The sequence below is a fragment of the Canis aureus genome, chromosome 1 (genome assembly GCF_053574225.1).
Source record: "Canis aureus isolate CA01 chromosome 1, VMU_Caureus_v.1.0, whole genome shotgun sequence".
Lineage (NCBI taxonomy): Eukaryota > Metazoa > Chordata > Mammalia > Carnivora > Canidae > Canis > Canis aureus.
In genome coordinates this window covers 15,781,146-15,807,305 of record NC_135611.1, presented here as the reverse complement: position 1 = coordinate 15,807,305, position 26,160 = coordinate 15,781,146, and the positions used below count along the sequence as shown (strand labels likewise).

Genomic DNA, 26,160 nt, shown 5'->3' with positions numbered 1-26,160 from the left:
AAAAAAAAAAAGAAAAAGAAAAAACAAACAAAATAAGCAGGATTTAACCTTTTTCAACAATGCCCAGAAGTACAATTCAAGTGACAAAGTCTAATCGAAATAGGTGCCTATGATAACAGAGAATTTCATGGCAGGGCCTGGCTTGGAGGAGACTGGAGACGCTTCCCCAAGGGCCCCATGGCTCCTGCCCTGTAGTTCACACCAACGGTAAAGAAAATGCTGTCTCTGGATTCCACATTCTCCAGGATGACCACACACAATGGCCTCATATGCTGAGTGTGCATCTCCTGTCATAGCCTGACAGGCAGCCCACCAGCTGGTGTATTAAAGGAGGCCCCACATCGCCTGGGGTGGCTGGGTCAGTTAAGCATCCGACCCTTGATTTCTATTCAGGTCATGATCTCAGGGTCATAAGATCAAGCCCTGTGTCAGGCTCCGAGCTGGGCATAGAGCCTGCTTCAGATTCTCTCCCTCTGCCACAACCCCACCTTCTCTTTCTAAAAAAAATAAAATAAAATAAAAATAAAAGGGCTCCACACTGCTGAACAGCTCTGGGACCAGAGCAACACAGCACAGCCAACAACTGCCACTGCCACAGGGTAAGCAGCCCAGGACTCTTCCAGCTAGCTTTCATCCCCATCCTGCTGACGTGGAGCTCTGTGGGCTCAAGACAGAAGAGCTGGCTTAGTGATAACAGCCGGCAGGTGCATAAGCCTGCTCATCCTGTTGGAACAGGCTGTCTAGTTGTCCCCTGCGATTACCAGAAGTCACGAAGGTACCAGTCGACTTGTGTTCACATTACCTGAGGCCCATCCTCCCGAAGACAGTATCTTCCTGTGATGCTCTATTTTTTAACTACTTATTCCTATAAGAGACAGTCTGTCCAGACTGCAGTCCAGTGCTTTTTCTTTATTGGAATTGCTATGCCCTATACTCATTACAGAACAAACTCTGTAATGGGATTGAGGTTTTTGGTTTTTGTTTGTTTTTGCTTTTTTTTTTTTTTTTTTTTTTTGCATAATCCCACCATTAAAGCACATGTCCAAGTGAAGATAAAAATATTCTCTATATGATAAAGAATTGGCCAATTCTAATGGGGAAAAATTAGTCAACCGTGGTCTGGGTGTCATATAAATGAAATAACTTGTTGACAGGATTTGGTTGTTGTTCTTTTGGGTTGACACAGATACAGTTTGAGTTATAGAAATGGTTACTCATTTTTTTCCATTTATGTCTAACTTTGACAGGCTTCTTGGAGTCTCCAGAATGGCTTACTGCGTCTCCAGCCATCCTAGAGCATACCTGGGTCTTCAGAGAAGCCTAATTAAAACTGTGGTTAGAAAAATCCTACTTTTAAACATATCTAATCCTAGAAATGTTGTCATGTGAAGACCATACAGGATGCCTAGGATCCTATTAATTCCAAATATTAGAGAATTCTTCATGTTTTTACTTATTAAAATGACTCCCTTAGCAGTTCCTGGGTGGCTCAGTCAGTTGATGATTCCAAGGTCATGATTCCAAGATCATGAAATAGCTCAGGTCATGATTCCAAGGTCCTGGGATCCAGCTCTGTGTGGTCAGGCTCCCTGCTCAGCAGGGAGTCTGGTTCTCCCTCTCCTTCTGCCCTTCCCCTCTGCTCATTTTCTCTCATAAATAAATAAATAATCTTTTTTTAAATAAATAATCTTTTAAAAAAATAAAATACTAAAAAAAAAAATGAGTCCCTTAATTTCCTACCACTGAATACAGTATCAAGACAATATATTTAATTTATAAATTTATATTTTCCCCAAACTATATTTCTAGAAATATGCCATATCAATGTCTTATAAAATCCATATGTTGGTATTCCATTTTATTTAAACTATCACTTGTTTTATCTTTATTTTTCTATTTGTTTCCACCCATCTTACTAGTACTTCTGGAGTCTAATAAATCTCTCATAGTTTCCCACATTTAAGCTACACCAGGCTAAAGAGATATTAACAACTCACATCTTGTTTCCATGGTCATTCCCTTGAAAATGAACCTTCTTCCATCACTTTTGTGTGCTTCCTCTTTCCCTGATAATCTTGTCTGCTTGAGTCCAAAAATATTTTGCTGCATGATATTGGGGGAGATGAGTTGTTTCATCATTTTCCCCACCACTGCTCCTGGATGAATGGGATCTCCTTGCGAACATTACATGGGCTTTACTCAGAAGCATCACACGTGACATCCCTAATTTTGCCCTACTCTTTCGATTTTCAAAAGCTTTTGAAGGATAATTTGAATGTTCTTCCTCTAAATCCCTCTATTCCTACCTTATAAGCACAAGCCTTCTTTGACACTTCTTTGGAAAACTTTGCTGGCTTCCCTTTAAGAAATTCAGCCTTGATCTCACTGTTCCATCATCTCCCTGGTCATATCCCTCCTGCCCTCCAACTCTTCCAGCTTTTCAAACATCTGTTCTCCTGCTGATATTCCTTCCATCATGCAGGTAAAACAAAAGGCTTGCCCCCCAGTTTTCATGTCCCGCTCTCCTCACTGATAATCATACAAAATCCAGTAACAACTCACCACTACTCACAGCCTATAGCAAAACATTTCATTAAATTTGCCCCGATTTTCCATAAGGCTCAACATAAAATTTTCAACAAACAAAATTATGTGTTCTCTAATAATGGCTTGTGAATGCCTGATTTTTTACATTTCTACATCTTTATTTTCATTTCTATTTAATTTTGCCTCTTTTAATCACTCTAAACGCCATGCCCAAACTCTTAACATCCTTGCTCACATTGGATGTATCTTCAAGATTTTCCATTTTCTTACGTTTTTAGAATTTTTCCCTATGTTTGAGATCACACAATCCGTTTTTCTGGCATAATTCTTACACCTCAAATACTGACTCTTTTTTCTCTTACTACCAGTGGGACACTCTCTGCATATGTTATAATATGGGATTTACACTACTCTACTGTTTCTTTTCTATCTTTAAAATCTACCAGCCTTAAATAACAGTTATTGCCCTAGGAAAAAAAAATCAGAAATCCACAATATAGCAAGAGCCATGACAGCCTCATATTGCTACAGGTTTTTTCCCTCTCCACCATTGAGAATAAAGATGAATGTCTTTCACGTTTGTATAGACTCTTCATACATTACAGTAACTTGGCTGGTACCTACAATTTGAATGATCTTAGAGAAAACCTGTGTTTGCTGATCCAAATGTTGTTCTCGGTCTAAACCTAATAAAATTCCCTCCTTTGGCACCTTCCGTTGTTTTTTCCCTAAGATCAACATCAGTCATCGGTCTTCTGTCGCACAAACAAGATCTGGGGAAGTGTTCAGAAACCTGTTTAACAGTCTTTGGCTTTGGCAAGCTTCTCGTAGGCAGAACTCTCCCATAAATTCTTTAATCAGCATTCAAAATATCAATGAAATCAAGTTGCAATACCTGCCTTCTCCTTCTCTGTACTGGTCATCTCACTTCTCTTCCATGTGCCATGAAGTGCTGTGAATGTTTGGCCACTCGGCCTTCAAAAATGCAGAGAGAGTGGGTGCCTGGGTGGCTCAGTGTTTGAGCGTCTGTGTTTGGCTCAGGTCATGATCCCGGGGTCCTGGGATGGAGTCTCGCATCAGGGTCCCCGCAGGGAGCCTGCTTCTCTCTCTGCCTGTCTCTGCCTCTCTCTGTGTGTCTCTCATGAATAAATAAATAAAATCTTTATTAAAAAATGCAGAAAGAAGCCACCTAAGTTGGAAATGTTTGTTATCCCTACAGGCTTGATCACATTGCTAACATAGGGCCATAAATGATATTTCAAAAGATACTACCAATTACATTCTTTGTAGAACTGTTTCGTTGGAAGAAAACTAATTGGCTTTCTTCAAAACACACACACACACACACACACACACACACACCTTACACAATCAGACACTCTTAGGTTATTCTCTCTTGTTGATAATGCCAGTCTTCTAAGTCTGCAGTATCCGGGCGTCACGTTATGAGGTGAGCTGGGTGTGGCCAGTGAAACCAGTGGGAGATCAGGAGAATCCCGAGGAGCTGGTGCTTCATAAGCTGAGTCAGGACAAGGCCCAGCTGGCCCTCCTCTCATGGAGAATCTATTCCCTCTGGCTCTCAGAGGTTGGAGGTTTCTTTGCCATTAAACACTTTACTTCTTTGGTCTTAACTCTATCATTTTTCCACATCCTCTAATCTCAGGATATAGCTCTTCCCGCTCTGGAAACAGTTCTTAAAAGTACTTTATTATTCACATTATCTCTTTCAGCACCATTTAATCTACTGGTGCTCTATAGTTGAGCACCCATTCTGTTCTTGCAAATCAGATGGATTTGCCATTGCTTGACTTCTTTTCTATCAACTCATCCTGTATATAAATTCCTCTGTTATTTGTTCTTTGATTCCTGTTATTCATGCTCTGATTTCTTCACTGTTTTCCTATACAAATAAGTGTCTTTTTGAACACCTTTAGTCTCATCTCTTTGTCTTGAAAGCAGCCTCTCTCTTGCTTCATTACATGTCCCAGCCCTCTGCAATGGTTTTAGATGGAATTTTGGCTTACATTTTTTAATTCAACATATTCTAAAGTGAAATTAGTCCTCTACTATGGTGGAACTAACTAAATTTTCCAGATTCTGCAAATTAATTTGATATTCCCTTAAAATTATGAGGGAAAAGCAATTTTCATTCAGATGTTAGGAAATGTTTTTCAAACAATATTTACTTAATATCTCTGTCTAGAACATACTTGTTTCGTGCTGGTCTCAGCCTCTCAATTACCAGTGTTATGGTTGGACCAGCCCTTGCGGTTCATATTATAACTGCTGGATGCTCTTCAACAATAACCACTAGGAAACTTTGAGAAAATAAAGGTTTATTACTTACAGGACCTGGAAATTACACAGCACACCTGGGGCCACACAGTCAGGTTTCGAGTAGAGAGAGAGCACAAAGGCTGGGGTCCTGCTTTTACTAGGGTTGAGGGTGGGACCTAGGGTTTCTCAGGCTCACTCTTTATTGTTGAATTTAAGACATAAGAGTGGGAATTTAAAGTGCCAAAAGGAAAAAAAAAAGCAAAAACAAACAAACAAACAGTGGCCCAATGGTCAGTTAATCAAAATCAACCAAGATCTGTAAAACAAAGATGGTGGGGGGGTAGGGGGGGTGGAGGTGGACAGGTTGGGGGGTGGAGGTGGACAGGTTGGCGTGTGCAGCTGACCTGGCTCTTTCTCTGGTCAAGTGACTGACAGTAAGTTTATTCAAGATAGCCCTCTTTGAAGTGGATGCCTTCACAATCAAAGCCTAAGTCAGGCACTTGCGTTATAAAAAGAAAAGCCAACGCCAGGGCTTACACTACAATTCTGTGCCAGACATTTGGGATATACAGACACTTCTCTCCACACTCACAAGTTCAACATCTACCTGTGGAGCTAAGTGTGCAAAGAAACAACTGCATCTAATGAAGCACATACCACCATGAGGGTAGGTCCAAGAGGTCTCCATTGGTAGGAAGTGATCAAAGAGATTCCAAGAGAAGAGAAACGGGAAGTGTTAAAGGAGGAGCCTGTTTGCCAATTGGCAAGCCATAGAGCTAGTGGGAAAGTGGAAAGGAGAGAGCATTGCATGCAGAAGGAAAAAATCATATTCAAGTCAAAGATTAAAGAAAAATGTATTTAAAGAACTACATATGCTAATTGCCTTAACATAGTTAAAGCCAACTATGCAACCAGCCTATCAACAACAACCTCCGTTTGTGGAAAACCTGGCAGTCCATGTTATCTCATTTAATCCTAACAATTTTGCAGTTAAGACATCATGTCCATTTTATGGATGAAGAAACTGAGGCTTTGAGATTTTGAGATTTTTTTTTAATGTACCTAACCTCAATCAGTCATTAAATGATAGAGTCAGAAATGAATTCACCTGTGTCTGATTCCATTGCCCAGACTTCTTCCACTACACCAGTATCTCTTCCAAATTTCATTCTGTAGGTGCTGGAGAACCAGAATACAGTTTTATATAAAAAGAAGAACTTGATCAGATTTGCCTTTTGGAGAAAACTGGTTTGAGAAGAGATGAACTGTAGGTAGGGAGTCCTTTAAAAAGACTATTTTGGGGGCAGCCCAGGTGGCTCAGCGGTTTAGCGCCACCTTCAGCCCAGGGTGTGATCCTAGAGACCTGGGATCGAGTCCCACATCAGGCTCCCTGCATGGAGCCTGCTTCTCCCTCTGCCTGTGTCTCTGCCTCTCTCTCTCTGTGTCTCTCATGAATATATAAATAAAACCTTAAAAAAAAAAAAGACTATTTTGATAACCCGGGGAAGAGATGATGGGGATCTTAATTGGGATAGGGAGTGGTAAGGGTAGAAAAGAGGATGTAACTTCAAGGAACAATTAGGATTTAGAATGGACAGCCCATAATGATTGGCTGAGCCTTGAGGATGACTGAGAGGAAAGCATTTGAGCAGTGTCTCTTGGGGCTCTGACAGTACCACTTGGTGAATAGTTGTACCATTCTCAGAGGCAGAGAAGAGAAATGGGTGAGAAAATGTGAGAGATGAGCTTGGTTTCTTTCTCCAGACTGGCCATGCGTGGGACAGACTAGGGTGTCCAACAGGCAGTAAATCTCTAGCTGAGGAGCAGAGGTATAAGCACACCTGGCTCCGGGGGTCCCAAACACACAAGGTTCGGCCACTAGCCACAGCAGGATCCCAAGGCAGAGAGATGGGAGGCGGTAAAACAAGAAAGCTATTTATTTCAGTGACACCAACATGAGGAAGACAGCAGACCAGCATCTCAAAGACAACCTCCAAAATGCTAAAAGTACTTCCAGGTTTATATAAGAAAACATGGGACAAAGGTCGGTGGGTACATGCAGGTGGCAGGAGGGTCGGGTCAAACATTGTCTTGGGGTCAATCACACAGGGTCTTGCTGCCTCAGGGCAGCCCTTATGGCTTGAAGACAGTTTCAGTTCCATCAGGGGGATGCTCCCCCCAAGTCTTTGCCTGAATAAAGAGATATGCTAGAAAGAACTTCATCAGTTACAAGTACAGACTGAAGTCAAAATGGAGCTGGTCCATGTCCTCTTTCAAATCAGATGGGGGCTCAAGACTGAACTCAGAGCTGGAGATAAAAAAATTAGTAATCAGTATATGTCTGAAGTCATGGATATGTAGAATATTGAGTGGGAAGCACATAAAGTATGGCGGGGGATGGGGGAGACATAGAAGAACAGAGCAAAGAGGTGAGAAGAAAAAGGAAAGTCATTAAAGGAGCCTAAAGGCCACCATCAATGTAGGAAGAGAAGAGGAGGGCGGCGTTGGAGACCCAGAAAGAGGAGTGGTTACTACGGGCATGATGATGGTGGCAGCATGATGCTCCCCAAAGACTCCCACCATGTGTAATGCTGCTCTCTCTTGAGTGTGGCCTCAATTCAGCAGCTTGCTTCTAACTAAAAGAACACAGCAAAAGTGAGGGAGGCTAGTTTATTAAAAGATCGCCACTTCCATCTGGGGCACTCATGCTGGTGGAAGGCAGCTGCCACGTTATGACGTGGTCGTAGGGAAAGAGAAACCTGCTGCCACGTCAGGAAGCCTGTGGAGAGGCCCATGTGGTGACCTAGCAAAACCTGCCGGCAGCCACTGGGAGTACACTTGCTTACAACCCCCACCCCCACCCCACTGCTGAGCCTCAGCTCCACCCTCACCTCTGGAGAGACTCTGAACCAGAGCCACCAGCTTCACTGTTTCTGTGCCCCTTGACGCACAGAAATTAAAATAACAAATATGTGTTGTTTTAAGGCACCAAGTTTGAGATAATTCGTTGTGTCGCTATTGATAACTAATATAATCCCCCAGCAAAGACAGCCCAAAGTAAGAGAGGACCAGAAGGACCCCTGCTGACTTAGCAGTCACTGCTTTGGTTTTTGTCATACATACACCTGTCAAATTTCTTTTTTAGGATTTTATTTAGTTGAAGGAGAGAGAGAGAGAGAGCAGGAGCAGGGGACGGGGAGAGGGAGAAGCAGACTCCCCGCTGAGCTGGGAGCCCGATGCAGGGCTCCATCCCAGGACCTGATCCGAAAGCAGATGTTTAACCAACTGAGCCACCCAGGCACCCGCATCTGTCAATTCTGAGGTCTCCTTCATGATTTTGGCCATACATTCTGGCCTGTAAATAGTGCATAGGTATATAGTGAAAAGCATTACGGGGTAGCGGTAAAGGGCACAGGCTCTGGAGTCAAATTCCTGTATACCTCTGATTCCTGTGTAGACTTGGGCATGTGACTTTACCTCTCTGGCTTTGGTGCCTTGATTTTTTTTTTTTTTTTTTTTTTAGAGAGAGATTTTATTTCATTATTTGAGAAAAAGAGAAGAGAACAAGCAGGGGGAGCAGCAGAGAGAGAGGGGGAAGCAGGCTCCCTGATGAGTGCAGAGCCTGACTCAGGGCTGGATCCCAGGACCCTGGGATCATGATCTGAGCCAAAGGCAGATGCTTAACCAACTGAGCCACCCAGGTGCCCCTGGTGCCCTGATTCTTACGAAGGATATTAAAGCCATTCCTGAAGTGTTATTAGGAGGAAGACGTGAATTAGTACTTGCCACGCTCTCAAAACAGTTCCTGAAGCGCTACAGATACTCCATCAACACTAACTACTATTAATGGGGTTGGGTGTGAGTGTGTGTGTGCATGTGCAGAGAGAGAGATCCGTCAATTTATAGTTCCATACTGACTCAACTGTCACCTCCCTTGGTCATTCTTTATTTTCAATTCCATCATGTTTTCCCCCTGAGATACAGTTCCTTATTCACTATATTTACAAACCCCACCTTCTTCTTCCTTGGCTGAAGCTCATGATCCTGTGAACTGCCCCAGACTTCCCTTCATACACCGTTAGAACAGTCCCTGACTTAATCCTGACCCTGCACCTAACCAACCCATCCCTAACCATAAACTTAATCCTATCAACAAGTGTTATAAAACCACACACCTAAATCTCTCACTAGGCAGGATTCCCACTGTTGAACCCTGTGCTTATTCCACACTTTGCCAGGGGGCTGCCCACACAGGCTGCCTCCAGGAGCCGCCAACCATGAGTTACCTGCTTTACACGTTGTACAAAGGTGCAGATGACTTCCCTTAGGTCCCCAAGGCTTCCTCCGTCTTCTCCTCCTTACTCCAGGGCATATGTTATTCCTGTTTCCTTCGGGATTCGGGTCCCATCCGGTGCATATCAAGCAAGTCTACTGTCTTGGGTCTCCCCAGCTCCTGACAGCCACAGGCCCCTCCTTTCCTTTCCTCCACCGTGGCCCTGCCCTTCCTCATGTCCTTGGTGGGGCAGGAGCCCTCCTCATCACGCGGTTGCCACAGCTCATGGGGCCTACCTCTAAGGTAGGGGCAGCCTTTCAGCACCCCTGCTCCCTTTTCCTCCACCCTGCGTTTCCCCCGGGATTCTGGGGCCCCTCGCGCGATCTCACCTTCCACCTGTAGGTGGCACCCTTGCATCAATCAGGGCAGGTAGGACCGGCTGGGGCCTCTCGGGGTCACAGCTGCCCTCTGAGGCAGCGGCACCCCAGGCCCTTCTTCCTCACGAAGATGCTCTGCCACCTGCATGAAGACACGGTGGCTGGGCCCTTGTCTCCACACCTGGAAGGCTTCCACTAACGGCATATTTCCTGGAATGATTTCTTCACCTGCACCTGTAATCTGTTTGCTTTTGGGCTCCGGTAAAATCCCTTAACCTCTCAAAGCCTCACCGTGGTCATCTGTGGGGTTGATAATAATAGACCCCTTCAACTGCGGGGATGCTGTTTAAGGGACATAATATATGCAAATGCAGGCCCACAGCAAACAAGCGATACATGGGGGAGTGCTGTTGCTGTCATCAGCCTCCAGCAGCTCTGCCACTCTGTCCGGGAGGTAAAAAAAAAAAAAAAAGAAAAGAAAAGAAAAGAAAAGAAAAGAAAAAAAATCTAAAATCTGGTTTAACTCCATCTTCCCTGGGGTACAACAGTTGCATATCCCCAAATAGGTCTTCTTCTTTTCCAAAAATATCACCATCCCAGAAGAAGCCCTGATTGCCTCAATCCCACTATTCTATTTCTGGAAGGAATGGTGAGCATTTTTCATCCTCAACGTGCTAAGTAAAATCACAACAAACTCCTTCTAAGGGTCCTGTCCTTCGTTCTCCTAAATGATCTCCAAAACAAATCCATTTGCTCTCCAGGCCTGAAGCTGAACATCAGACTTCTTACTGGGAAGAATCCAGTTTATGAAAGAGATTTCCCTTAGGTAGACTACCTGAACTGCTGGTCGGGGTGCCCCGCCAGGTAAGAGTCTCTTGGTGCACAGTTGCTTCCGTCTCCCATAAAAAGATTCCTCGCAGCCAATGTGCCTTCGATGGCACGTTGGTGGGGCTCCCTCCCTCTTTCACAGACTTCCAAGACGTTCTTCACTTCTCTGCTTATTTCAGTCCTAACTACCTAGGAGCTGTGTGAAAGGCAAAACAGACATCATTCGCTTCCTTTCCCCCCTTCTCAGTCTCTTGTTCTGGTGCCTTCTACATGCAACAGGCCCTTCCACGTTTTGCTGTCTCTGCCCCTTGCTAGGTCACACTGCAGTGGACTCTCATCAGGCTCACAAGTCATAACCCAAATCCTCCATCACTAAACAGGGTACTTGTGCTGATTACTGACCCCAAGAGGCTTTAAGAATCAGACCCACCCCTGGCTCTAACTGCCCTGGTTGGCCTCTTAGACCACTTTCCCAACTGAAGTCATATCAGCAACTCTTGGCTGGTTTCTCTCTCCCAGCTGACTCTGTTCTCAGCTCCTGACCACCCGGGGAGTTAGTTTGATCAGGATGTCAGTTTTATAGATGAGAAAATGCAAGCAAAAGGAATGAAGAACTTGCCTGGGGTGTATTCGATGTGTAGAAACAGGGACAAGTTCACGACCCCACTTTTCCTATAAGAAAAAAGGGGGCCCTTCCCAAATATTCTCAGTGGGATGGTTCCATGAACGCTGCCCTTGTGTGAAAAACATTTCAGTTCCCATGCTTTTGTGTCTATCCCTCTTTGTGCCCCACACTGACAAAGTTCCGCCACCCCTGGCAAAAGTGAGAATGAGACTAATTGGTTCTATAAAGTTGATTTGTTTCATGAACCCACACAAAAAGGAGAAACACCCTATGTGCGCACAGAGAGGAAAAATGCTGTGACTTTGGACAAGTCCCCTGGACTATACCTCAGTTTTTGTCAATAGTAAAATTAGAGGGCTAGATTTGGGGTGCCTGGGAGGCTCAGTGATTGAGCATCTGCCTTCAGCTCAGGTCGTGATCCCGGGGTCCTGGGATCAAGTCCCACATCAGTCCTGCTTCTCTCTCTGCCTATGTCTCTGCCTCTCTCTCTGTGTCTCTCATGAATAAATAAATAAGACTTTAAAAAAAAAAAAAAGAGAGGAGGGGTAGATTTGACTATCTCTAAGTTCCCTTGTATTCAAAAATTTATGTAATGTTCTTATGTTAACAATGATACAAACAATATAAAGGGAAATATTTCAATCTCCTTTCTTGACAAAGAGGACATTAAAAAACATAAAAACACACGGAGATTCACAATTCTTATTAGTAATAGTGAGTTTTTTTTAATAGTAGGTAATCTTTAATGTATGCTTACTATGTGGCCATTGGTGCTGAACAATTGTCATGGATTCTCTGATTTAATCCTCCTGAGAACCCTGCGAGGTAGGTAGTAGTATTTACACCCACTTTACAGATGAGGAAATGCAGGCACACAACAGGACTAAATAATTTTCTCAAAATCACTGGGTAGTAGCAGAGCCAAGACACACAGGAGGTGAGACTCCCGAGATGCCCTCTTAGCCATCTCGCTCCCCTGCTTTTGCTTTCTGAATGCTTTTTAAAGAGAGAAAAATATGTAATTAGTGGCTATTACTTTTCCAGTATAATATAGCACTAATTTACTCATTTAAGTCATCTACAACTTCTCCTTTAATAAGTTATCAATAAGCATATTTAGAGCTGTTTCTTGCAATTATTTGTTGCATACAGATTTCAGAATAATGTCAAGAATAACAAATAGTTTTTACTTACACAGGGACTTGCAAATTGAGTTTCCATCATCTGCAAAACCTCTCCACATAAAATTAGTCATCCTATTTTATACTTTATTTTTAGGTTGCTTTATGTTCTCTTAACATTTGGTTAAACATCAAAATTCACAGCAATCTATCTGTATGTGAGGACTTACTTACCAGAGGCTCAAAAATTAATTTATAGTCCATGCTAATTTTAGGAATTAGTGTGTTTTTAAATAACACGCACCTTGCCCAGCTTTTAAAGGATTTGTTATGAATAAGAAGTGATTATTATGCATATGTGTCATGCTGAGTGTACATGCGAATTTAACAGTGAATATATTTCAAGCATTTTTTCCTGCCATTAACTCTATTCTTTGATAAAGCATCAAAACGAAAATAATAAGCCAAACCCACACATTGCTAAAACACTAAAAGTGGAGAAATTCCTACTCCAGTTACTGGCAACTTACATTTTTTATATGAAATGTAACTTAATATTATATTACTCTCATTTTTTTAAATTATTAATCATCTCACATGACATCCATAATACCAATAACAATAGCAAAAGTAAAGAAGAAATTATTTAAATGCATTCTTTCAAAGGATATGCCACTTGAAGATGAATTATAAAAATGAACATTTAAGCATGATTGTTTTGTTTCAGCAAAGCACAAACTGGGTGAGGTGAACAAGGTTATAAACACACATTGTGATTTTTGAGCATTCGTGCTGTGTTTCACAACTCTTGAGATGCTAGTGTCACATCTAGGAGCACTGTCTGAGAGACTGCATGGGAAGCTTAATTTAAAACCATCGGCCTCCTCACTGCACACAGTATGACATAATCAAAGAACATACGCTCTGACTTCACACCACTAATGCTGTCATGTAGATTATATTCAGACCAAGAATTGAAATTTCATAACAAAACATATTTCTATAGTTGAATCTAGGACATCACATAAGACATAGCTCATGGAGTCTGGGGCATGACGGACACCAATATGTGATAATAAATCCGAAATAGAGAGCATGCTGGTTATCCTTCTGGATTAGTTTTCTATTGCTGTTGTAACAAATTACTGCATCATTAGTGGCTCAAAACAGCATCAATTAATGATCTCACGGTTCCGTAGATCAGAGGTATGGTGTGTGTCCCACTGGGATAAGGTCAGTTGACATAGTGAGCCATGCTCCCCTCAGGAGGCTCCCAGGGAGGGTGTTTCCTTGCCTTTTCCATCTTCTAGAGGCTACTCTCATTCTTGTGCTTATGGCCCCTTCCACCATCTTCAAAGCCAGCAACCGCCAGCAGAGTCCTCATGTCGTGTTACTCTGCCTCTGCCTTTTTTGCCTACCTCTTTCCATTTTTAAGGACCCTTGTGATTACATTGAGCCCCCCTTGGATGATCCAGGATAATCCCCCTAATGGAACGTCAGTTCGTTAGCACCCCGAGTTCCACTTTGCCACATAACCTAACCCAGTTATGGGTTCTGAGGATCAGAACACAAACACCTCTGAGAGACCATGGCCAGCACACCTTCTAAATGGTTAAGAGGAAACCTTGATAAAATGCCCTGAAGTTCCCATGAGTTTTTCTCAGACCTCAGAGGAGATGTGTCCTAGCCATGAGGTTTTCCAGCTGTACCCAGCAGAGGCTCTACCAGATTTTTTTCATCTTCTCAGGCATTTCTAAAATCAGAAGTCATCGTCAGCCCCAGACATGCTCTTTTTTCCAATGCCAATTAATAAGGGGCATAGAGAATTTTCATAGTTTGCCTACCAAACTCCAGGACAAGCCAGAATCAATATTTTGCAATTCCTCATTTTCTCTGACACCCCACATCAATTGTTTTTTATTCCATCCAGTAAACAATTATCTAGTGCCAACAAAATGCCTGGCACTGTGCTAGGTACTGAGACACAGAGAGAAAAATGAGAACTATGCTCTTGAGGAGCTCACTGTGTGTGTACCGCATATGTACAAACGTGTGCATGTGCGTACATGAACGTGTACACATGTATATGCATATTTGTGTATGTACGTGCATGGTGTGTGCCTGTCACATGTGCACGTGTGTGTGTGTGTGTGTGTGTGTGAGAGAGAGAGAGAGAGAGAGAGAAAAGGAAGGCTGTTGAGACAAAAAACATCCAGGACAGGCAGAAAAAAATAAAAAAGACCGTATTTGCATGTATTGCAGACACACCTGCCATACTGCTTTTCTGCCTCTCTCCCCCTCTCAGGTCCTGCTGCAACATCCCTGGCTCAGGCCATTTTCACATCTCGCCTCAGCTGCTGCAGGTCTCCCAGCTGGTCCCCATCCCATCAGTCTCCCACCTCCAAATGCTCCACACTCAAACATAAGCACAGCTGCACTATGGCACTCCCTGGCTCCAGAGCAACACCTTCCTCCTGGCCTAGGCTATCACATACACATTAGTCCACATGGCATCCAAGGACCTCTGGGCTCCATCTACCCTTCCAGTTCTAGCTCCTTTTAATGTCATGTGTACTTGGGTTAACCCCTCGGAATCAGCTTGTGCTTTCCCGGCCTCTCCCTCTGACCACTGACCATCAGATCCAAGGAATGTCCGGTCTTCAGAACCCGACCAGCCAACACTCCTGCCACTGAGCATCCTTCCGTCCCATTCTTCTGTCTCCACTGGGGGAAAAAAAAATCTCTCTCTAATTGGGCCTCCCATGGTACTTCATTTTTTATCCTTTGATAGAAACTACTCATTTCTGCCTTAGATCTTCTACTTTGCTAACTATCAAGGCCCTTCTGCCAGATTATAAACTCCCTGAATGCAGTCACTGGTTCTCTTTCTCTTTGAAACACCTATAACTAGCACAGCACCTTGCCCACAGCAAGGATGCTGTATTCAAGTTTGTCAGATTCAACGGAATGGATCAGCAGCGTCAACGTCCAGAATGTTGGCATGAGCACTGAATGTTTCTACGGCTAGTTCTCCTTGGAGGTGATGGTGGTAGGGTGCAGGTTCCTCCTCCCAGAGTCACAAATACAGTGACACAGACAGGAAGTGACAGGCATCAACCGTGAGGGAACTGATTTCTTCTGAGAAGACTAAACGTTACTGATCAACCTACAAATTCAAAGGACAGAATAAATATATTGTACGTTACACAAAAACAAAAGTAAAGCAACACAGAACTGCAAATGGCCTTAGTAAAACCAGTATAGAAACATCATCCGACTCGTACATCAATGCTACAGAGAAGGAGCCTGTAGAGTAAGAGGAATTGCTGGTTTTGTGAATATGTCTGCGTGTTTTTAATATAACAACAGTTCTGTAATGAATATTTAAGGGAAGACAGGCTATGAAGCCACAAAAGTGTTTTTAATGTGTCGCTGTCATCAGTTCTACTAAGTAATTATCACTACAAATCCAAAAAATATCTTGAATGGGTAATACTGATAGTCTAGATCATGGAATTGCATTGGAAGGATATTAGCTGACTCAGGAGACTCATTATGACGAAGTATTGAGCTGCTTACCACTCATCTCAATTGTAAAACCGTAAACCACACTGGATGGGCAGTGGCTGCTAATCAGGGTCAGTGTGAGGTAGCAAAAATAACACTGAAAGAGGGTCAAGAGCCCTAGCTCCGTCGTCGTTAGCTCAGTGACCTTGGGAGCTCTTAATAAAGATCATCCCATAGGAAAAAAGCAGATCCCTTCCTTAGAGAAATACAGCTATCCTGGCAGCTGAAGCTGCTCATTCTCAGAAAACACCCTTAAATTGCAGAAAGATTACACACACACACACACACACACCCTACACACATTCACTCACCTTTCCCAGACTAATACCTTCTTGCTTAATGGGCCAGTTTAGTACTACTATTAACCAGATGATTATAATTTGAGCAAGTGTTATCCATCCATGTCCTAAATAACAGTAGCTGACATAAAAATGATCAAACTGCTTTCTCACCCATAGAATGTATCAGCCAGAGGTCAAGGCCAAAGTTACTATATTTATTTCTGAATCTACTTTTGAACAATAATAATATTACTACATGGTATTTTTAAATTTCCAAAGCACCTGCCAACTATTTCATCTAATCCTAATAGCCCAGGAAAGTCAATGAGACACATTTTCTACAGTGTGCGGAACTGGTGTTGGTGGGCTCTCCGAGTGCCTCTCGCTAAGCTGAACTTGGGGATACGAAAGCGATTAAGACAAGGTTCTTGATCTCAGGTTGCTCTTGGTTAGTGGTAGAGACAACACATTGTGTTCTAATTATTTCTCTGTGCATCCTAGACGTCCTAGGGGAGTACAAAGAAGAGGATTGTATTTCTACTGGAGAAAGAGAAGTGTGTGGGGTGGGGGGAGTCTGCACAGAGAAAGATGTAAGAGATGGCTTCCCTGAGAAGGTGACTTTGTCACTGGATCCAAGTCCCCATTCTGTTTCTAGGAGAAGCTCAGAGTGATACTGAATCTCTGTGAGCGTGATAGTCCTTGTCAATTAAATATGGGTAACAATGCTGAATTCACAAGGATGGAATTACTAGGAGGATGGAATGAGACAGCATATGGGGAAGCAATTTGTAAACAGCAAAGCACCCCATAAATACAGTATTATTATTTCTGCTTTGCAGAAGTACTGACTTGGTTGGCTCGAAAGGTGAATGGTTTGCCCAAGATTGCCCCACATTCCAAGCCACTGTTCCACCTCATACTCTGGTGGTCCTCCCCAGCACTGCCCACTGAAATTCTGGGGGACATTTGGAAAGCATTCATCCTGAAAACATTTTATGGCCCTAAAATCATGTTAACATTTTCATATAAACAAACGTTCCAACATCTGAAGACTTTTCTACTATACGTTTCCTCTAAATCCTAAGAGGATACTCTCCATAAAAGCAAGATCCAACAGAGTATTATTGTAAGGGAAGAATCATGATGGGGAAAATCTTAAATATTTAATACAGGGATAAAACAGTATATACTTTTTTTTTTCAAAGGATTTTAAACTACCCAAAGTCTCAGAGAATAAAATATGGCAGACCTTCAACTGTTTTAAGTGATTTGACTGTGAACTTCAATAGAAAATGTTTGAATAGAAATGTGCCTTGCATCTCATAGGTACCCAACAACTGTTGAATTCAGAGATTTAGCCCCATCATTTTTACTCCTAATATTGTAATATTTAAATTTCTCCCCTCATATATCTATAAACCTTGCTTTAAGCAAACCTATTATAGCCCATTGTTGAATTCTTCAAAGGCAATATTTTTATTTAAATCTGATGAAGTCTCATCCATATAAATAGCTATATATACAATTGTTCCTCCCTTCTTAATAATGGGTCTAGAAAAGCTTAAGTTAAAAAATGTATATTTATTGTATACTACACAGTATGTATTGGTAAATGGAAATATTCAGACATTCATGGGAAATTCACAAATAGTAGTATTTACTGAAGGCATCCAACTCTATTAGTCAGAGTTCCCCAAAGAAATGGAACCAGTAGGTGACAGATAAATAATAAAGAATTGACTCATGCAATTATGGAGGCTGGCAAATTCCAAACCTGCAGAGCTGGTGTCCATCACAGGCAGGAGAATTCTCTTATTCAGAGAGCCAGCCTTTTTTATTTTTTATCCTATTCAGGACTTCCACTGATTGAATGGGGGCCCTTCCACAGTGGGAAGAGCAATCTGCTTTATTTAATCTACCAATTTAAATGTTCATCTCATCCAAAACACCCTCACAGAAACACCCACAACAACACTGACCAAATATTCAGGCACCCTGTGGCCCCATCAAGGTAACACACTAAACTACCGTGGCCGCCCCCCACCTGCCACCCTGCCACCAAAACAAAAACAAAAACAAAAAAAACCCTGTTTTGTTTTTTCTCTAAGTTATGGTAGGGAATTAATCACCAAGGAGAAATCGCTTCAACAACACATGAAGATAACGGTTCTCTTTTTAGATACAAGGCAGTATAAACTCCTGGGGACCTAAAGACTCTAGCATATGGATTCGGCTGCTCTGAATCAAAGTTCATCTTCCCCATCGTCCCCCATTATATATTCTGGGTACCTGTCTGGGCCACACCTTCCTCGTCCATTAAAATGGGAAAATAATAGTGCCTACTGAGCAGAGTAGTTGGAAAGATGAAATGAGATGACTCCGGTAATGTATGCCTGCCACATAACAAGTTCTCAATAAACGCTGGCTGCTGTAATAAGAGTTACTGTTGTAACTGTGAGTTCTAATCCTAGGCCTTGCCAAAACCTATGAAAATATGGCATAACTGCCTTCACCAGGATATTTCTTTCTATGGCGCACATTTGGGAATTGTATCAGTTACTGATGCGCACATACTTTTATCAGTTGTTGTTAATACATGTAGATCATTTGGCCACGAGTACAAGTAAAACGTTTAGTAACCAATCAATTCAATCAAAATATCTTTCCGTATTTAGAAAATCAATGGTGGGGGTGGAGGGGAGAAATGCTAGAAGTGTTTCCCCCCCCCCCCCCCCCCCCCCCCCCCGGAAGGACTGTAAAAAGAGAGAGATGTGGATGCGGAGCTGGGCTGAGGTTCCCCCTCTACTCACGGGCTAAACCTAAGTTGTAGTCAATAAATAACCTGCGAAGAACTTGGCATTCAAGGGTAGGAGGCAGGACAAAGGAGAGGCTTGTCTCTCCTGTCGACCTTGTCTGACCCCACAACCGAAAAGCCTGGACTAGAGTCAGAAACTGCCCTCTGGACCGGCCTTGTCACGGTGACTGTGTGATTCAAGAAGGCTCTCTTCACCCGAGGGTAGTCCCAGCTCCCTCCTCTGAAACTGCTGACCTTTCAGGTAACTCGGGCCCCATCTCTACTTCGCACAAAGGTTTAAAACCCTACGGGGCTGCTGAGGACAAAGGGGGAAAATGGGAGCATTGGGAGAAATTCCTCCAAGTAAATGATAGAGCTTTTCCTCTCCGTCTGCCATCTCGCCCCACTTCTCCTCCTGGAAATTCCGTCTGTGGCATCCTCAAGGTCAAGGTTAAACCCAGGTTCCTGTTCCTCTCCTTCCCCATCCTGTTTGCCTGTCTCTTCCAGTTCTCAGGAACTGCCTCTTCCAGAATCCAGGATCTATGCAGAATAGGTCACTTCAACTTCAGGGGGCGTTGGGGGGTGGGGGGTGTAGATGCACCCCCAGCCCACCCCAGGACGACCTACCTCCCTTCCTCTTGCTCCCCCTCAACATTTCCCTACTCTCTCAGCCAATAGAGGAGTTTAAACATTTAAATGTGGTATCTCAACTGCATTTAAAGGATTAACCCCTTTTGCCCCTCACTGCTCTAAAGCGCGGGGTGCCGACCGGACCCTGGTTGCCTTCGTCTGGTGGGGTTCCAGACCGCTCCTCTCAAGGAAGGAGCGCACATTCCTGGCACCAATTGGCTAATTCAATTTACTTCCACGGCATTAGCCTCTGTCGGAATATTCATGAGCAGGGGAATGAGGACCCGCGGCGCAGGCGGGCGGCAGCCACTCGGGCCGGGGACGGCGCGCGGCGGGGGCGGCGGACGGCGCGCCGCGCTCGGGGGACGGTGACCGCGACCCGGCGGCTCTGGTCCCCGGCGGGCGGCCGCGGGGGCGCGCGGGGCGCGGGGGGCGCGGGGGCGGGGCGGCGGCCGCGGGGTGGGCGCGCCGGGCACTGCCGCCCAACTCTCGGCGGCCGCGCGGACACTTTGCCAAAGACCCGAAGGCGGAAGAGCCGGGACTCCGTGGAGAGAGGGGGTCGGGGGGTGGGGGGCGGGGGCGCAGGGACCCCGCGGGACGCCGGCCGCCGGCGGGGCTGGCAGCGATGTGAGCCGGACGCCCGCCCCGAAGGAGTCTGCACCCGACGTCCCCGGAGAGTCGCCGGCCGAACCAGGTACAGGGGGGCGCTCGGGCGGGGCGCGGGGCGCGGGGCGCGGGGTCCGCTCGCTCCGGCAGCCGCCCCCCGGCGCTGCGCGCGGTCCCTCGCCGTCCCCGCAGGGAGCAGCCGCCGCGGCGAGTTGGACTTGCTCGGACTTCGGGGGAACGGGGCGTGAAGGGGCTGCCCCGGGCTGGGGAGCTGCTCTCCGGGGCCCGGGAGCTGCGCCCGGGGTGGGGGTGCGCCGGGCCGCGGGGGTGCGCCCGGGGCCGGGGCAGACGGAGGACGCTGCGCCTGGGGAGGGGGGGATGCGCCCGGGGCCGGGAGCTGCGCCCGGGGGTGGGGGTGCGCCCGGGGTCGGGGGTGCGCCCGGGGCCAAGAGATGCGCCCGGGGCCGGGAGATGCGCCCGGGGTCGGGGGTGCGCCCGGGGTCGGAGGTGCGCCCGGGGTCGGGAGATGCGCCCGGGGCCGGGAGATGCGCCCGGGGTCGGGGGTGCGCCCGGGGTCGGGAGCTGCGCCGGGGGTCGGGAGCTGCGCCGGGGGTCTGGGGTGCGCCCGGGGACCGGGGGTGCCCCCGGGGGTGGGGGGTGCGCCTGGGGGTGGGGGCTTGGGGACCGAGGACCCGAGAGCGCCGAGGACCCCGGTGTGCCCCGAGGGCGGCGGCGCCTCCCTCCGGCTGCGGACGGGCGACGGCTGCCTGCGTCCCCAACTCGGGGATGCGCGCCGGGCAGGGGGCCCCGGGACCGAGGCTTCGGGGAGGCCCGGGCGCCTGCGGGTCCGGTCGCAGCCCGCGCCCCTCGCCGCGTCCCCGCTCGAGCTCAGCCGTGGGAGGAGAATGTGGTGGACACTCGGGGCCCCGCCACCTGCCGGACATCGCCAACTCCCCGGATTTCCTGTCTCCGGGCCCGGACCCTCCGGGGAAAGCTCCGAATTGCGCGCGGGGTGTTTGGGCTTTGCTCGCTGTGCTCGCCGCGGGTGGGAGCTGGGGCGCGGAGGCTGCGAGCGGGGCGGATAGGGGGAAAGTTGCAGATTTGTGAAAGAAACGCTACCTCGGAGTCCCAGGTAGTCCCAGCCCCTTGGCAGCAGGAGAGACTGTGGGCTGGACTTAGGCTGAAGCAGGAGGCTCAGCAGGGCTACCCACCTTGGGGGCGGGGGTGGGGGTTGGAACCTGGAGGGCAGCCTGGAGGCAGCGCCAGAGCCAGTTTGTGCGCCGAGACCGGCCAGAGTGAGAGGGCTGGCAGCAGGACACCTGGGCCGGGGGCGGGGGGGCGGTTCGCCTGGTAGATTCAGGCTTTACTGCGCTTTAGTGTTGCCATTGTCGTTACTATTACTATTGCTGCTGCTGTTGTTATTGGCGCAACCGCCAGGAAGTATTTTGTCTTCTGACTGTTAATAGGTCGCCTGGAAACTGAGTCTGCCCCTCCCCAAATAAAATGTCCCCTGATCCCTTCTAGTCTCTGATGTCCTCCCACCAAAGGAAATTAGAGCTGTCGCGGCATCAGGGACACGGCTAAGGAATTAGATCTACTTAAAAAAAAAAAAAAAAAAGAAAAAGACAAAAACAAGTAGGCGCAACTGTGTTACTGTGATTGCACCAATGCTAGAGACGGATAGTGTACTTGGATCATCAGCTCACCTTCCTCGGCCTCATTTGGCTGGAGTGCAGTGGGGTCATTGCCAACTGGGAACCCCATAAATGACCCGGCTCTTTCATGTATTTATATGATCTGTAAATGAATTGTTATGTTCGGGTGACCCTCGCAGCCCCACCGGGCATGGGACCTGGCAGGGGCAGGCTTCGGTTGCCAACACTGGAGGCGGCTACAAGGGCACCTGCGGTTGCCTCCTCTTGGCTTGGCCCCTGGTGAGAGCTGGCCAGCTGATGACGGAGAAAACAGGGCAAGAGTGTGGGAGAACAGCGTGTCAGAGCGAAGCCAAGTACAGGAGATGAGGTCAAGCCTCCGCACTGGCCACATCCTTTCCTGCCAGGGCAAAAAGAGAGACAAATGAGGAGCAAGTGGGAAGTAGTATAAATTGGAAAACCAAGCACTCAGAGTCTACTTAAGGCTGCCGCCACTGACTTTGGTGTGACCTTTCCTTCCCAGGGCTTCTGATTTTCCCCTATTTGCCAATGCACGAGTAGCCATGCCTTTCTAACAGGACAGTTGTCGTAAGATGATCTAATTCTGTATCTAAAAAATGCTTGGAGCATCCTGGGAAAGGACAGTCTATAAAACACGGGGTTTTCAATGTTTTGTGAAAAGTTTGCTACACTGCAGGTTACGGAGATACATTTTTAGCATGTGTGCCATGTGGCGGTGTAAAATTAAAATGGAAAAGGAAAGTGCAAACATAAAAATGACTTAGCATTCTTGACATTCTTGTGCATACTTGTAGAAAAATTATCTTTCATTTGGGGAGAGTTGCCCGGGAATTTAATCAGTGTTTATACTACTGAACCGCCCCTTTCTACCTTTCTCCCCTGTAAAATTTTATGACCCAGTTCTCACAGGAAAGGCAACGCGAATGAAGTGCTGGGGGCTGAGAGGCGAGATCCACGGGTTGTTAGGGGAACCAGCACATAGGGTTTGGAGACTGGAATGGGCAAAAAAGATGCCATCAGCCTCGCAGAGCAGGGAAGTGTTCTTCTGGAAAAAAACAGCTGAGCAGTGTAGGGCAGTGGACCCAGCCAGCAGTGGCTGTCGTCTGCTCTCAGATTCAGGAAGGACACTCCAGTCCTTCAGCCCAAAGAGGGCTAACCGAGTGTTTTTTTTTCCTCCTTCCTTGGGTTAAGGTATTGCCTTTCTCTTGTCTTTGCATTGGCAGTGATTTCTCTGTCCCTGACTGTACAGTGCAATAGTTTTCTCTTGCCATTTCGAAGAGACTCACACGTACTCTCTCAGCCCCTTATGTATTTGTAAATATTCCCCAAGTTCTGAAGCTTCTCAAAGACATGCAGCTGTTGGTGAATTTAAGTAAATAGTTGGAAGTAATCAAGAGAGCCACTGAAAAGTGGGTATGTTCTCCCCTGGTGGAGAAGTTATTGAATGCCTTTTGAGCAAGAAAATGAGCAGTTTAGAAAAGCAGGAGGGATTTCCTTGACTCGCCTCTCCCCATAAACCAGTAGTTGTACTATTCCTTCCCTCATAGTAGTGAGCACTGTTTGCTTAAGCATTTTTTACAATTTTGGACTTAAAATGGGGTTTTGCCTGGTGGTGTTCTATGGAGAGAGGAAAAAATGTAAAGAGATACGGAAGGAAGAGCTGCAGTGGCTAGAACATAAATCAGTCAGAATATATGGGGGGGTGATGAGAATAGGTCTTTTCACCCTAAAAAAAAATGTCCACTTTGGAAGAAAAAGAAGTCTGATTATTGGCATCCGAGGCTGAAACCAAGGCAGCTGATGCCCAGAGGAGCCAAAGGGCAGTTCTTCTCAGTTTAGAAACAGCAAGACAGCCTCTGCCAAAGATTGCTGTAAACACGGAATAAAGATTTCATTGTGGGCTGCTGTGACTAGAATAATTAGACAGTTAATTGTTCATTCTGATCTGGTGGTGTTGGAATCAGTAGTGCAGAGCTGCAAAAATAAGAGCAAGGGAGAAAGAGAAAAGTAACACATCACTTTTATCTTCACTTGTTTCACTGCAATGGTACTCTGGAAATCCTGGTTAGTTTGAAAAAAAAAAAAAAAAAAAGAAAGAAAGAAAGCAATATTCAGATCCCCAGAACACTGGCAACACTGTATTTGTGACCCATTGCTGCCATTTTTCCCAGGTTCCACTCTGGTTATGGACAAAATATGGCATCTTCTAAGAACAGCATGAGGAATTAATGTCTCAGGTAACCCCCATGTCAGGTAGTAGATTTTAGCTAGGTGCAAACCTTAGTAGCAGTTCAATCAAAATATATGCAAATAACACCAAATTTTTGTGCTCCCCCAACACTTTTTTCACAGGCATCTTAAAGAAGTAAACATTCCATTTTTGGCAATAATTTTCTATTTTGCAACAAATTGCCTAGTGATTAATCTTTCACATTTAATTGAAGAGATAGCCTCCTCTGTATTTTCATGCTAATTTAGAGACAAAAGAAAACATATTTTAAGTGGTAAAGGTGATTTTAAACAGCTGAGCATCAGTTATTATAGGCAGTAGACTGTGACTTATTGTTATTTACTAAAAGGTGGCACTGTCATAAATTCCTTCTAAAATGACTTCTGCAAATAAGAAATAATAAGAAATAAGTAAGGGATTGTGGAGAGCATTAAGTACTTGGTGTTGGGGGTGGGAAGGAAGAACCGTGTATTTATTCATGAGGTTTAAACTCTCCCTGGATCCTCATATTGACATGGAATTTGAAGCAAAGTTCTCATTATCCAAATTGAAAAAAGAACATCATTACATGTCAACATCAAGTATAATTGTCCTGTGAATAAAAGCCTATGTTATGAAGTAAGCAGAGTAAATTGCATAAGGTCATCAAGTCTCATGAAAAGGAATATTTCACTTCTCCAAGATATGCATTCGGTCTCAGTTTGTTAAGGAGGTTCAGAACTACCTTTATTACCAACCTTTAGTTTCTTTGACCCATCCTGAATCAAAAGGATTGAAAAAGCAGAATACTTACCGAGTGTCAAGAAGCATAAGTGGTACAAAATTATGGAACTCTCTAGCATTCGGATGACAAAATCTACTTTACGAAATGCACGGTCTACAGCAATTAAAAATAGAAGATCATATTGCCACGTTACATTATGGCAACAACCCATTTTAAAGAGAAATTTAGTCTTTTTTCATTTAATTGCTATTCGTGGTTTGCTAAATAGTTTTTCAGAAAAAAACTGCCAATCTCCTGCTAACCAGGACTGTCTAGTTAAGAACGTTCCTAATTACATATGGATTGACTTAATTTTAGAACCCTAAAAAGAGTCAACCCAAAGCATTACTCAAGTACAATGAAAACTAGAAATGGTCCAATCCCCCTTGAGGTATATGTAAATTTTTTTTTTTTTTTAAGTTTAAGGAATCATAAAAGAGAGAACATTTGGTATGGGAATACATCAGCTAATAACTACCATAAAAAAGTAAAGGAAGCCATAAGCTGGAATATCATTTTAAAATATGCAAAGTAAAGTTATTAACAATACCACTCATTTCTTCTTCCAAATCAGTAAGGGCCAGTCATGTAAAATACCATGCAAAGTACAAATGTCAAATACATGCCCGGCACTGCCCAAAATGGGCATATTTTTGTTATTTATAAGAATGTTTAACAATCTAATTAACAGTTTGGCCTTTATTCCAACTAATGCCTTGACCATGTTGACAGCAAGGATGTATCTTGCATGGAGGAGATATTTCTTTATCATTCTATAGCTCCTAGCTGGAATCTTACACATAGTAGATTCTCAATAAACATGGGGTGATTTCATTTTTTAGAAGAAAAATAAAATAGAATTGATGGAATTACCAAGTTAGATGAATTTATAACATTTTATGTGAAATACTTGGTCTCTGTTACTTTAGATTATTTCCCTAAATTAGTGAGCTATGCCTGTGACCAATAATAAATAATCATTAGCAGTGTTCAATGTGGTGTGGACCTGAGGAAGGTAAGAAAAGATTTGTTTTGGCGTGTTTTTGAGTTTTACCTAAATATTGAATATGCTTATGCATATGTAAGTTGTTAAAGATGCACAATAACTCTCCATAATAAATATGACACTTTATCCAAAGGGTTATTATTCCCAACAGGTAGTCACACAAATTCTACCCCTGAAGTACCGAGAGTATTCATCAGACCAATTATTACGAACTGGCTGCACATTCCCTCCTGTGTCAACTAATTAAAGGGTTATTAATAAAATAATCATTGCACTCCATGGCAGTGGCTACTTCTGGTTGTCACTGAAGTTTGTCTGACATATGGCCCACCATTCAAACCCAACCATGCACCTGTAACACTGTGCTCAACATCTGGCAGGATGCACTGAAATTACTTGTGGCCAATACACTTACACTTCTCTGCTCTTCCACCTGATTTATAACTAAAATAAACTAAGTGAACCTAACAGCAAATGAAAACCAGGTGCCCATGAGGAACTAAAATGTCCATTATAGGTAAATCATCAGCCTGTTTTTTTTTTTTTTTTCCTTTTAGGTCTG

The 26,160-nt window shown here is 44.8% G+C and overlaps 1 protein-coding gene and 1 long non-coding RNA gene across 4 annotated transcripts in view; one reads left to right on the top strand and one right to left on the bottom strand.

The window, feature by feature from the left end:
- The first annotated feature begins 19,860 nt into the window (after positions 1-19,860).
- Positions 19,861-26,160, top strand: part of CDH20 (cadherin 20) — a 214,895-nt gene continuing 208,595 nt past the window's right edge. For all 3 annotated transcript variants that reach the window (XM_077891342.1, XM_077891320.1, XM_077891336.1), the window contains exon 1: positions 19,861-20,014. The gene's annotated coding sequence lies outside the window, so the exon portion shown is untranslated. The remainder of the gene's footprint in view (positions 20,015-26,160) is intronic.
- Positions 21,492-26,160, bottom strand: part of LOC144280532 (uncharacterized) — a 61,071-nt gene continuing 56,402 nt past the window's right edge. The window contains exons 2-3 of the long non-coding RNA XR_013348965.1: positions 24,623-24,706; positions 21,492-21,978 (exon numbers count right to left, since the gene is read on the bottom strand). This is a non-coding gene — a long non-coding RNA (uncharacterized LOC144280532). The remainder of the gene's footprint in view (positions 21,979-24,622; positions 24,707-26,160) is intronic.